Source organism: Pinus tabuliformis, chromosome 3_1 (genome assembly GCF_031772625.1).
Source record: "Pinus tabuliformis cultivar Carrire ecotype Pingquan chromosome 3_1, CPIR1, whole genome shotgun sequence".
NCBI classification, from domain to species: Eukaryota; Viridiplantae; Streptophyta; class Pinopsida; order Pinales; family Pinaceae; genus Pinus; species Pinus tabuliformis.
This window is the reverse complement of record NC_142301.1, coordinates 695,444,217-695,458,256: the sequence shown is the minus strand read 5'-3', so window position 1 is coordinate 695,458,256 and position 14,040 is coordinate 695,444,217. Positions and strand designations below refer to the sequence as shown.

Here is a 14,040-nt window from a genome sequence, read left to right as displayed (position 1 = left end):
CCAATGGTTGGTCATGTTATCACTCAAGATAAAATTTTCAAAGCCGAAATTGTCTAGGTGATTTCGTAGCGCATAATTCATATTTTGCACTGGCTGCGCTACGAAATTGGGGATTTGCTCGAATCCATAGCCAATATTTCACAACTGTCATATCCGTCAAAATCCATCAACAGTTGTCAGCCTATACACTTCGTCTATATTTCTTTATGGACGGCTGTATTTGGTACCGAGTGGATTAGAAAAGTGACTGGTTAACCAAGTAGATATGAGAATTTTTTTTCCTCTTGAGGCAGTTCTTGCATCGCAGTCTCTGGTTCAGATAGGTCTACTAATGGCCTTGCCAATGGTTATGGAGATTGGCTTGGAACGAGGCTTCCGGTCTGCATTAAGTGATTTTGTTATCATGCAGATGCAACTTGCCTCTGTCTTTTTCACATTCTCTCTGGGTGCAAAGACTCATTATTTTGGCAGGACAATTTTGCATGGTAGTGCAAAGTATAGGGCCACTGGGCGAGGTTTTGTGGTGAAGCATGAGAAATATGCAGAGAATTACAGGTTTTATTCGAGGAGCCACTTCACAAAAGGACTGGAGCTGATGATGCTTCTCTTTGTCTACAACATTTATTGCTCTGCTGCAAAAGATTTTGTCTCTTACCTGTTAATAACACTTTCGATGTGGTTTTTGGTGGTGACATGGTTGTTTGCTCCATTCTTGTTCAATCCCTCGGGTTTTGAATGGCAAAAGATAGTTGAAGATTGAGAAGATTGGACCAAATGGATAACGATAGGGGTGGTATTGGCATCCCCGCAAACAAAAGTTGGAAATCTTGGTGGGAAGAGGAATATGAGCATCCTCAATATACTGGATTTGGAATGACTGCTATGTCTCTTGATCCACTCAATGAATTTCAAAAAATGCCTACTACATGGACGGGGTCATGGCTAGTGTCAATGGAGCACCTTATGTAAGACCTAACATGGTCTGCATATTTGAGCGATATGAAGGCGACATAGCTTGGCGCCACACAGAATGTCAAATTTCAGGCATGGAGATTCGAGAAGTTAGACCAAAGGTTACTTTAGTAGCCCGTATGGCAGCATCTGTTGCAAACTATGATTATATCGTGGATTGGGAATTTCAGACCGATGGCCTTATCAGAATTAAGGTTGGACTAAGTGGGATCTTGATGATCAAAGGTAGAAAATATGGGAATGTCAACCAGATCAGATCCCAGGACGAACTTCATGGGACTTTTCTCGCTCAGAATATAATTGGTGTCATCCATGACCATTATGTTACATTTTACCTGGAAATGGATGTTGATGGTACATACAATTCCTTTGTTCAGGTCAAGATGGCCAAGCAAACGGTGAAGAATGGACAAACTCCAAGGAAAAGTTTTTGGAAATCAGAGAAGCATGTAGCCTAAATAGAGAAGGATGCCCAAATTAAGCTGAGCCTCTATCAGCCATCTGAATTTCATGTTATCAATCCATCAAAGAAGACAAAGATTGGCAATCCAGTGGGATATAAAGTTGTCCCAGGCGGCACTGCTGCAAGCTTGCTCGATCACAATGATCCTCCTCAGCTCCGAGGGGCCCTCACTAAAAATCAGATATGGGTCACTCCATATAACAAAAGCGAGGAGTGGGCAGGTGGGCTATATGTTTACCAAAGCAAAGGAGATGACACTCTGTCTGTATGGTCTAACAGGAACCGTAATATTGAGAAGAAAGACATTGTGCTCTGGACAGCGTCATGCTAGTTCTCCTGATCTGGTGTATTTTTGTTCTCAAGCAAGGACTTGGTCACTTTCGCTTCTCCTTACCAGTCTTGAAAAGAGGTACTCTCTTCCAAAGATAACCGTATGAAGGTCACTAATGAAGCAATAAGCAACATGAAGATTATTAAGTTGCAGGCTTGGCATGAATGGTTTCATAGGGAAGTTGACGCTGCTTGTGGCAAAGAACGCATTTGGATAAGGGGGCTTATGTATTATGCTGCTATAACCATTTTTCTGTTGTGGTTATCACCGCTTGCAGTTTCTGTTATATCATTTGGCTCATGTGTACTGATGCATATAGAGCTTACTCCAGGCCGAGTTTTTACTGCAATTGCGACTTTTCGCATACTCCAAGAACCTCTGAGATCCTTTCCTCAAATAATCACTGCAGGAGCACAAGCTGTTTTAAAATAACTCAGCAGTTTCGTAGCGCGCTACGAAACTGCTGTAGGTGATGATTTCAACGTAAATCAAACAGTTTGAGTTATGAGCGGGAAATTTGAAAGGGAAACGTCTAAAGGGTATGCAAGAACATCATCTGGAGCTGCCAACAGTAAATCAGGTCAAGACAGGTGGATGCTTAAAAAAGGTTGAATATTCAAATTCAATTTTAAATTTTTGTTGTTGTAAAGCCCCTTTGTCACCGTTCGAGATACACCAAACGAGTTGCCTGTAACAAACTTTTTTCCTGCACACATGTTCATAGCCCAAGCTTACAACGCATCAAAACGTGGCAGTCTTCCACATTTTGGGTAATTAAAGGCTAAAGTACATGCTTCTGTGCATTCGAAAATAATGAGGAAAACTGAAGCCGAGAAACAAGGGTAGTCTCCTGATATTTCTGAGCAGTTAAACAGATTCAACATTCAAGGTCAACATGGAGCATTAAATACCCATCTCAACCATCTTAGCTAAACTGAAAGAGGACCAGCTGTCAAAGAACGAGGAGAAGCCATTATGCATGAAAAATGGAGTTAGAGTCATAGTTAATTTAGAACTCTTAAAAAACTCCAGTCAACACTTTATTGTATTTATTAGTTAGTTGAATAGCTGATAGGTGTCATTAAAGGTACTTATCGAATTCCCCTCATGCTGGAGGAGGAAGCTCGAATTAGTTAGAATAAGGACTCTATATATAGCTGAGACAACAATCTAATGGGGGTTGGAAAATTTTATAACAGAGGACTGTTTTGGCTTATGTAAAGACAGAGTTCAGTAATATAAGTTGGCTGTTTTTCTTCTCAGGATTCATGAAGGATTTCCATGTTCAGAATGTGTGATTTTATTCTTTCCTTAATGTCTTTTACAGTTGCATAGATGTATAATCACTCAGAATTCACTGATTGTGCTCTGACTTCCTGTATGCATTTATGAACTGTGGTTTTATATGAGTTGTGTTCTGAACATCTAAATGCTAAATGCCCTGACTTCTATGTAAAGGCAGTATCATTATTTACTGAAGTATGGTTGACTCCATAGGCCTAATGGAAATTAGTTTAATATTTGTCCAGCCTTCATATTTGTCAATGTTATTCCACAAGATTTAGCCATCTTATTATTAGTCAAAATCAATAACCATTTGAGAGAGCCCTCTCAGGCTAGGGAGGCTAAGCCTTAGTCTAAAGATTGGTTTGAAATAGTTACTTGAAGTCTTCCTGGTTTGCAGCCTTCCAGGGCTTGATTTTGAGATAACATTTTGGTGCGCCTGCCGGGAGTCTGAAGATTATTCATTCCCGAAATCATGAAGCTGAACTTCTGAAGGTAGCAGGAGCTCAGAAGGTTTTCGAGGTTGCAAATCTACCTTGGCGACTCCATTGTTGAAGAATTTGAAATTCATAGATTCATGGTGATTCCATTGGAGTTATGAAGGACCCAGATGCTACCATTCTTATCTCAAGGTATGCATGCAAAGATTTTTCAGGAATTCATGGTTTCCCAAATCATTTTCCCAAGGATGCATATTTTCTAAGGAATGGTCCAAAATTCAATGGAGAAGATTTGAGTTTAACTTTGAAGCATATATCAGATTTTTGTGATTTTACAGAGCTTCTTAGAGTTAAGCATGAGGATGTTTGCATTATGTTTTTCTATGATTCATTTCAAGGGAAATGTAAACGGTGGATTGAAAGCTTTCCTGCCAAATCCATTAAGTCATTTGAAGACTTTTGGTTTATGTTTTTGGAGGAATGGATAGATAGATCAGAGGTGGCGGCAAATTCTCCTTCAGTTCAAGGTTTCAAACAATGGAATAAAGATCATAGTAATGGAGATACAAATGAAAGTTTTTCTTTGTCCTTGTCCTCGTATCTAAAATCATTTGAGTGTAAGTCAGAAGATAAGATGAAATTTTTGAATGAAGTTGCTAATGACATTGAGAAAGACATTGAAGGTTTACAAGGTCAAATTCAGGCATATAGTTTTCATAATCATGATCATTATTTTCAGAAGCTTTCTATGGTAGAACACAAGGAGAGAGTGTTGCTTCCTTTCTCTTTCACGATTGAGGAAGTGTACACTGTTGTTGAAGATCAGTTTGCACAACCAGAAAGTTACAAGAATCATCAAGTTGAGCATGTATTCTGGGATCCTATAGCTGACTATATGGAAGAGTTTTACTCTCCAGTGTTTCAGTTTTTCTATGAAGATCAGAGGCAATTTCAGTGGCAGTGGTCATCACAATATCATATTGGCTCTGAACTCCGATGCAGTCAAAGAAATCAAATATTAGATAAGACAAATGATTGGCTACATTGGAAATTTCACATTGATTGAGCTGAAAGAAATTTGAATTGTTAGGGTAGGTAGGTAGGAAAATGAAAATAATCTCAAGGTTGACTGAGCATTTATTTTTCAGTAGATGTAGATTTCTTTCTCCTACAGTCATCATCAAGCTTAAGCCCGAGGTGAAGGCCCAAGAAGCTTGAAGGGAATGTTTGTCAAGCAGATTTTTGTTTGTAATAAAAAAGATAAAGCATTGGACCTACGAGTTCTTAGTGTACCACAGGAGCACACTATCCCAAGTGGAGCCACTGTTATCACTCAAGAAAAAAATTTCAAAGCTGAAATTGTCTAGGTGATTTCGTAGCGCATAATTCATATTTTGCACTGGCTGCACTATGAAATTGGGGACTTGTTTGAATCCATAGCCAATATTTCACAACTGTCATATCCGTCAAAATCCATCAACAGTTGTCAGCCTATACACTTCGTCTATCTTTCTTTATGGACGGCTGTATTTGGTACCGAGTGGATTAGAAAAGTCACTGGTTAACCAAGCAGATATGAGAAAAAAATTTCCTCTTGAGGCAGTTCTTGCATCGCAGTCTCTGGTTCAGATAGGTCTACTAATGGCCTTGCCAATGGTTATGGAGATTGGCTTGGAACGAGGCTTCCGGTCTGCATTAAGTGATTTTTTTATCATGCAGATGCAACTTTCCTCTGTCTTTTTCACATTCTCTCTGGGTGCAAAGACTCATTATTTTGGCAGGACAATTTTGCATGGTAGTGCAAAGTATAGGGCCACTGGGCGAGGTTTTGTGGTGAAGCATGAGAAATATGCAGAGAATTACAGGCTTTATTCGAGGAGACACTTCACAAAAGGACTGGAGCTGATGATGCTTCTCTTTGTCTACAACATTTATTGCTCTGCTGCAAAAGATTTTGTCTCTTACCTATTAATAACACTTTCGATGTGGTTTTTGGTGGTGACATGGTTGTTTGCTCCATTCTTGTTCAATCCCTCGGGTTTTGAATGGCAAAAGATAGTTGAAGATTGAGAAGATTGGACCAAATGGATAACGATAGGGGTGGTATTGGCATCCCTGCAAACAAAAGCTGGAAATCTTGGTGGGAAGAGGAATATGAGCATCCTCAATATACTGGATTTGGACTGACTGCTATGTCTCTTGATCCACTCAATGACTTCCAAGAAATGCCTACTACATGGACGGGGTCATGGCTAGTGCCGATGGAGCACCTTATGTAAGACCTAACATGGTCTGCATATTTGAGCGATATGAAGGTGACATAGCTTGGCGCCACACAGAATGTCAAATTTCAGGCATGGAGATTCGAGAAGTCAGACCAAAGGTTACTTTAGTATCCCGTATGGTAACATCTGTTGCAAACTATGATTATATCGTGGATTGGGAATTTCAGACCGATGGCCTTATCAGAATTAAGGTTGGACTAAGTGGGATCTTGATGATCAAAGGTAGAAAATATGGGAATGTTAACTAGATCAGATCCCAGGACGAACTTCATGGGACTTTGCTCGCTCAGAATATAATTGGTGTCATCCATGACCATTATGTTACGTTTTACCTGGACATGGATGTTGATGGTACATACAATTCCTTTGTTCAGGTCAAGATGGCCAAGCAAACAGTGAAGAATGGACAAACTCCAAGGAAAAGTTTTTGGAAAGTAGAGAGGCACGTAGCCCAAACAGAGAAGGATGCCCAAATTAAATTGAGCCTCTATCAGCCATCTGAATTTCATGTTATCAATCCATCAAAGAAGACAAAGATTGGCAATCCAGTGGGATAAAAAGTTGTCCCAGGTGGCACTGCTGCAAGCTTGCTCGATCACAATGATCCTCCTCAGCTCCGAGGGGCCTTCACTAACAATCAGATATGGGTCACTCCATATAACAAAAGCGAGGAGTGGGTAGGTGGGCTATATGTTTACCAAAGCAAAGGAGATGACACTCTGTCTGTATGGTCTAAGAGGAACCGTAATATTGAGAAGAAATACATTGTGCTCTGGACAGCGTCATGCTAGTTCTCCTGATCTGGTGTATTTTTGTTCTCAAGCAATGACTTGGTCACTTTCGCTTCTCCTTACCAGTCTTGAAAAGAGGTACTCTCTTCCAAATATAACCGTATGAAGGTCACTAATGAAGCAATAAGCAACATGAAGATTATTAATTTGCAGGCCTGGCATGAATGGTTTCATAGGGAAGTTGACGCTGCTCGTGGCAAAGAATGCATTTGGATAAGGGGGCTTATGTATTATGCTGCTATAACCATTTTTCTGCTGTGGTTATCACCGCTTGCAGTTTCTGTTATATCATTTGGCTCATGTGTACTGATGCATATAGAGCTTACTCCAGGCCGAGTTTTTACTGCAATTGCAAATTTTCGCATACTCCAAGAACCTCTGAGATCCTTTCCTCAAATAATCACTGCAGGAGCACAAGCTATTTTAAAATAACTCAGTAGTTTCGTAGCGCGCTACGAAACTGCTGTAGGTGATGATTTCAACGTAAATCAAATAGTTTGAGTTATGAGCGGGAAATTTGAAAGGGAAACGTGTAAAGGGTATGCAAGAACATCATCTGGAGCTGCCAACAGTAAATCAGGTCAAGATAGTTGGATGCTTAAAAAAGGTTGAATATTCAAATTCAATTTTAAATTTCTGTTGTTGTAAAGCCCCTTTATCACCGTTCGAGATACATCAAACGAGTTGCCTGTAAAAAACTTTTTTCCTGCACATATGTTCATAGCCCAAGCTTACAATGCATCAAAACGTGGCAGTCTTCCACATTTTGGGTAATTAAAGGCTAAAGTACATGCTTATGTGCATTCGAAAATAATGAGGAAAACTGAAGCCGAGAAACAAGGGTAGTCTCCTGATATTTCTGAGCAGTTAAACAGATTCAGCATTCAAGGTCAACATGGAGCATTAAATACCCATCTCAGCCATCTCAGCTAAATTGAAAGAGGACCAGCTGTCAAAGAACGAGGAGAAGCCATTATGCATGAAAAATGGAGTTAGAGTCATAGTTAATTTAGAACTCTTAAAAAACTCCAGTCAGCACTTTATTGTATTTATTAGTTAGTTGAATAGTTGATAGGTGTCATTAGAGGTAGTTATCGAATTCCCCTCATGCTGGAGGAGGAAGCTCGAATTAGTTAGAATAAGGACTCTATATATAGCTGAGACAACAATGTAATGGGGGTTGGAAAATTTTATAACAGAGGACTGTTTTGGCTTATGTAAAGACAGAGTTCAGTAATATAAGTTGGTTGGTTTTCTTCTCAGGATTCATGAGGGATTTCCATGTTCAGAATGTGTGATTTTATTCTTTCCTTAATGTCTTTTACAGTTGCATAGATGTATAATCACTCAGAATTCACTGATTGTGCGATGACTTCCTGTATGCATTTATGAACTATGGTTTTATATGAGTTGTGTTCTGAACATCTAAATGCTAAATGCCCTAACTTCTATGTAAAGGCAGTATCATTATTTACTGAAGTATGGTTGACTCCATAGGCCCAATGGAAATTAGTTTAATATTTGTCCAGCCTTCATATTTGTCAATGTTATTCCACACGAGTTAGCCATCTTATTATTAGTCAAAATCAATAACCCTTTGAGAGAGCGCTCTCAGGCTAGGGAGGCTAAGCCTTAGTCTAAAGATTGGCTTGAAATAGTTACTTGAAGTCTTCCTTGTTTGCAGCCTTCCAGGGCTTGATTTTGAGATAACAGGTCAAGAACGGACTCATGAGACTCACTTTTAGAGAGAATGGGGTTGAGCAATAACGGCTTTTGATCAATCACTTGATCAGCTAGTGAAGGATTAGGGGGAATACTTCGATAACCAATTGGAAGATTAGGCTGGGAAGTTGTAAGGTTTTCCAACACTTTGGAAGCTTCATCTATTAAAATGAAAAGGTGAATGGGATGATTACCTTCACACAACTTACAAGGGAATTTGACATTTCCTTTTCTCCCATGAGATTTACTGTTATTAGTTGAGGGTGTATCACTAGCACGATCGCCAAAGCATGGTGACAAAGGTCGATGTGAACCTATGGACCACACTTCTAAGACCTTGGGAATACCAGGACAATTCCGAACAAGGTGGTCACCCTTACATAACATGCAAGGGAACTTTAATTTCTGGGGCTAGTTGGAAGATTTCTCTTCATTAGTTGCATTGGTAACAATAGTTGTTCGGTTCCCCCCTTGCTTATTTTGCTTCCTCTTATTCAGTCTCTTCTTCTTCTTCTTAGCTTCCAGGTTACTAGAATCCAAACTTTCACTAGGCGAAGAGGAAGAATGAGGTGAAGAAATATGCAAAGACGCAGAGAGGTCAAATTTAGGATCAACGTGAGGTTGATGTTGTTCAGGTGGAGGAGAACTTGGTTGAAACGCTATTTGGACACTCAAAACCACCGAGGTCGAAAACAACCAAACTGGCAGACCAATGGTCAATCCTGGAAGAGTCAACGTTGCCATATAAGGAGCACCAACTTTTCCAAAAGAAGATAAAGGACTAGAATTCCCATCAGAGGGGTTTCCTTGACTGGTAGACTCAGGAAACGTTGCCATTGGTATCAACCTAATATTCTACTAAGGATTATTTCCATAGGAAGGGTGTTGTTCCATGGTTAATTAATTTTATAATTTGAAACAAAAACTTTTCTTTTTCATGTTGTAAGAGTCGAGAAAAGGACGAAAAAGGTGACTCTAGTTGCTTTTGTTGGTTTAGCGAGCTTGAAAGGACAAGTGCTCGATGATATTTTCAAGTTTAAGGAGTCGGAAAAGATCGAAATGACTACTCAGAATACTCTAGGCAAAAGGGATTACCAAGTAACCATGAACTGCAATATACACCCTAGCAAATAAATTTACCAAAGACTTGACGTACATGCAGGCAATCTCCCCGAATGTTGTGTTTGGTGTATCATGTTTACAGGGTGGTAGACTCAACTCACTATGGCTAAAGGTTTGCAACCTATGAAGGTCTCCCTTTATATACTTGACGGTATGGGGAGCACAAGTCCGTGCTAGCATTGTCTAACGCAAAAGTGAATGACAACTGCTAAGTTTTATAGATGCTGGAACACGTCTCTAGCCTAGACCACTCAGTATGAATGCTAATGTTTCAAAATCTATTTAGATTAATTGATAGATTTTAAAGTTGATCTTCAATTATGTTTCAGTTTCAAGGCCTTAATGATGTCACCTAAACACCTAAGATGCAACTACATGAGAAAAGGAAAACATTTCGTTTCAACGAAAACTAGACTAATCAAGGAAAAAATTTCAATCAATAATGTATCAACAAAATGCATCATGCAAAATGCCTTCCACTAACTTTCACTTTCGTCTTCCAAATGCAAAATGTGAAAACAAAACTTAATGTTTCATTTCACTAAATGCAATGCCAAAAGTAAAAAATGATTTCTAGTTTCCACTATCCTAAATGCAACTTTTTCGAAAGAAAAATGGTTTTACTTTACAAAGATGCATTTATATGAATTATGATTTTCTTTTTGTTTTGAATGATTTGATGCATCGAATACTGTTTTTATCTTTCAATCACTGAAAAATGTAATATATTTTCAATGATGAATCTCAAAAAATAAATTTTCAATGCAACGAATCTAATACATTTTCACGAAAAGTAAAATTTGAAATACAAGGTAAAACAAATGCAAAACAATGTTTTCAAATAGAAAACAACATTCAATCAATCAACAAAACAAGCATTTTAACGACACCAACAAGCAACAAGTGAATCGCTATGGTATTTCTTTGCTACCAAATCAAATAATGCCCACAGGCGCAATTAGCAAAATCAGATAAAACATACTTCCTCGCCTAAATGATGGCGTTCAAGTAAGGCTTATGATATTGCTACCATAAGATACAAGGGGCACAATGCAATGACAAATTTCGATGTCAAGAACTATGACACCCAAATGAAGTAGTCTACAGAATCATGTCATCGGACTAAAAATCAACCAAAGTGTATCAAACAAACAAAGACTTCTACTACATGTCATAGTTGGTGAGATAAAAGCAACGATACTAACATGTACATGAATGCAATTAGTTCCAACAATACTATCTCTAGTGTAGTGGATTAGAATCGAACTTAAGATCCGAGCCAACAAAACGCTCAATTTATATCTTAGCTACCAGTGAATCACTATGGTATTTCTCTTTGACCAAATCAAATAATGCCCTTGGACACAATTCGTGAAGTCAGATAAAACAAACTCATGGTGCCCTATACTTGATAAACCCCTTCACAGGCATGACATATTTCATGCCCATGTTGGTGGTGTTATGCCTGTGAAGGAGTCTGCCAATTATAAGGTGTCATCATTGGAGAGAGGAACTCAATTTTCTCTGACTTCATTAGTTGCGCCTAAGGGCATTGTCTGAATTGGCAAAAGAGAAATACCAAAGCGATTCATCAATAATTGAGATAAAATTTGAGAGTTTTTTTGGCTCATACATTAAGTTTGATGTTGATCCACCACATCAAAGACAATATTGTTGAAATTGATGACATCCATTTTTAGGTTAGCATCGTTGTTTTTATTTAACTAGTTATCGGGAAAATGTGGAGTAGTAGAATTATATGTTTGTTTGACACATTTTGTTTGATTTCCATTTAGATGACATGATTATGCAAATTGATGTCATAATTCTTGATATTGAAATTTGTTATCACATTGTGCCCCTTGAATGTATGGTAGAAATATCATAAACTCTGCAAACTTCTTCTTTTGTATTTGTCAAAACCAATATACGAAGCTACTAAGGCTTATGATATTGCTATGATAAAATACAAGGGGTGCAATGCAGTGACAAATTTCGATATCAAGAGCTATGACATCTAAATAATCTAGTTGTAGAATCATGTCATCAAACTAAAAACCAACCAAAGTGTATCAGACAAATAAAGAATTCTACTACTCGTCTGGCTAATAGTTGGTGGGATAAAAATAATGATACTAACTTGTATATGAATGCAACTAGTTCCAACAATACTATCTCTACTGTGGTGGATCATAATCACACCGAAGCTCTGAGCCAACAAAACACTCAATTTGTATCTTAGCTACCAGTGAAACACTATGGTATTTATCTTTTACCAAATCATATAATACCCTTGGGTGCAACTAGTGAAGTCAGAGAAAACATACTTTCTCTCTTGAATGATGGCACCCTATACTTCATAGACCCCTTCATTTTTTATTGTAGCTACCAATGAATCATTATAGTATTTATCTTTTACCAAATCAGATAATGCCCTGGGGCGCAACTAGTGAAGTAAAATAAAACATACTTCCTCTCCCAAATGATGACGCCCTATACCTAATAGACCCTTTCACAGGCATGACATATTGCATGTCCCTATTGGTGGTATTCACTTTTTGTGATTAACAATATGGAAATGTGCCTCCAATATTCCCCACAATAGTACCATATCCATTTTTGCCTCTTTTTCATTCTCCCATTTCTTAGTGGGAGCGTGAAAAAGTGGCAAGTATGGATTTGGTATTGTCATGGGAAATATTGGAGGCACATTTTCATATTGGAAATCACAAAAAGGGAATACCACCATTGAAGGCAAGCAATATGTTGCACCTTTGAAGAGATCTACAAAGTATAGGGCACCATCATTTGAGGGAGGAACTTAGTTTTCTCTGACTTCACTAGTTGCACCTAAGGGCATTGTCTAATTTGGCAAAAGAGAAATACCAAAGCGATTCACCTACAATTGAGATAAATTTGAGAGTTTTGTTTGCTCACACCTCCGGTTTGATTTTGATCCACCACATCAAAAAAAATATTGTTGAAATTGATCACATCCATTTGTGGGTTAGCATCGTTGTTTTTTATTCGACTAGTTATCAGGCAAATGTGGAATAGTATAATTATTTGTTTGTGACACGTTTTGTTCGATTTCCATTTTGGTGACATGATTATGCACACTGAATCACCTATATGTCATAGTTCTTGATATTGAAATTTGTTATCTCATTGTGCCTCTTGAATGTATGGTAGCAATATCGTAAACCTTGGAAGCTTCTAATTTTGTATATGTCAAAACCAATATACGAAGCTACTAGGGCTTATGATATTACTACCATAAAATACAAGGGGAGCAATGTTGTAACGAATTTCGATATCAAGAACTATGACATCCAAATAAACTAGTATGTAGAATCATGTCATCAAACTAAAAATCAACCAAAGTGTATCAAACAAACAAAAAATTCTACTACGCGTCTGCCCAATGGTTGGTCAGATAAAAGCAATGATACTAACCTATAGTTGAATGCAATCAGTTCCAACACTACTATCTCTAATGTGGTGGATCAAAATCGCACTGAAAGTTTGAGCAAACAAAACGCTCACGTTTTATCTTAACCAGTGAATCGCTATGGTATTTATCTTCTACCAAATCAAATAATTCCCTCGAGTGCAACTAGTGAAGTCAGACAAAACATACTTCATCTCAAATAGATATCTTTGTTGTCAACAATTCTTCCTATTCGCTCTTGCCATTTCCTAGGTCTTTGCAAGTGAAGAATCAAACTCAAAATTAAATAAAATAACATGGGAATCAAGCATGAGCATAAGTATAAGACATTACATCCAATACAAAATTGATTCCAACAACTATGATTATAGTTTTTCATGGTTTTCACATAAACCTTGGAACTCCACAATACTTGGACATGCCTCTAAAGACTGCAGTGATTTGTCTATAACAAAGGAATGACAAAGATATAAAACAAAGGAGTTTGAACCTGTTTGAACCTCAAAATTATCCAATGTGAACTTTAAAAGATTAATTGAATAAACATATGTCTACCTCCTTGGCATTCTTATGATTTCATCCCTACTTTTATCTTCTATCTCTCTAATCTCATTTCCATAATTGATAACCTACAAAGATATATATATATATATACAAAGATATATATATATATATATATATATATATATATATATATATATATATATATATATATATATATATATATATATATATATATGACAAAAATGAAATGCAAAAATTTGCACATGAAAAATTGTTTTAACTTTTGAAAAATGAATTGGTTGCATTTTCTGCATAATCAAATCCACTTAATAGAGTAAATGTCTTCTATCTCTCTAATCTCATTTCCATAATTGATAACCTAGAAAGATATATATATAATTTGACAAAAATGAAATGCAAAAATTTGCACATGAAAAATTGTTTTAACCTTTGACAAATGAATTGGCTGCATTTTCTGCATAATCAAATCCACTTAATAGAGTAAATGAAATTACATAATGAAAAATTATTTTAACAAATAATTGGCTGCTTTTTCTACATAATCAAATCCACCCAAGAGTAGATGGAATTATATAATTTTAGTATCATGAAATGATAACAAAACAAATGATCGCAATCAAGTGCTTCATGCTTATTTGTTGTAAGAAGAATAAG

General features: G+C 37.3%; 4 pseudogenes; all 4 read left to right on the top strand.

Moving 5' to 3' along the window:
* Positions 1–331: 331 nt before the first annotated feature.
* Positions 332–760, top strand: LOC149189040 (callose synthase 3 pseudogene; annotated as a pseudogene).
* A 156-nt stretch (positions 761–916) lies between these two features.
* LOC149189039 (amine oxidase [copper-containing] gamma 1 pseudogene) lies at positions 917–1,766 on the top strand (annotated as a pseudogene).
* Positions 1,767–5,065: 3,299 nt separating this feature from the next.
* On the top strand, positions 5,066–5,560 carry LOC149189038 (callose synthase 3 pseudogene; annotated as a pseudogene).
* A 109-nt stretch (positions 5,561–5,669) lies between these two features.
* LOC149189037 (amine oxidase [copper-containing] gamma 1 pseudogene) lies at positions 5,670–6,566 on the top strand (annotated as a pseudogene).
* Positions 6,567–14,040: the final 7,474 nt, after the last annotated feature.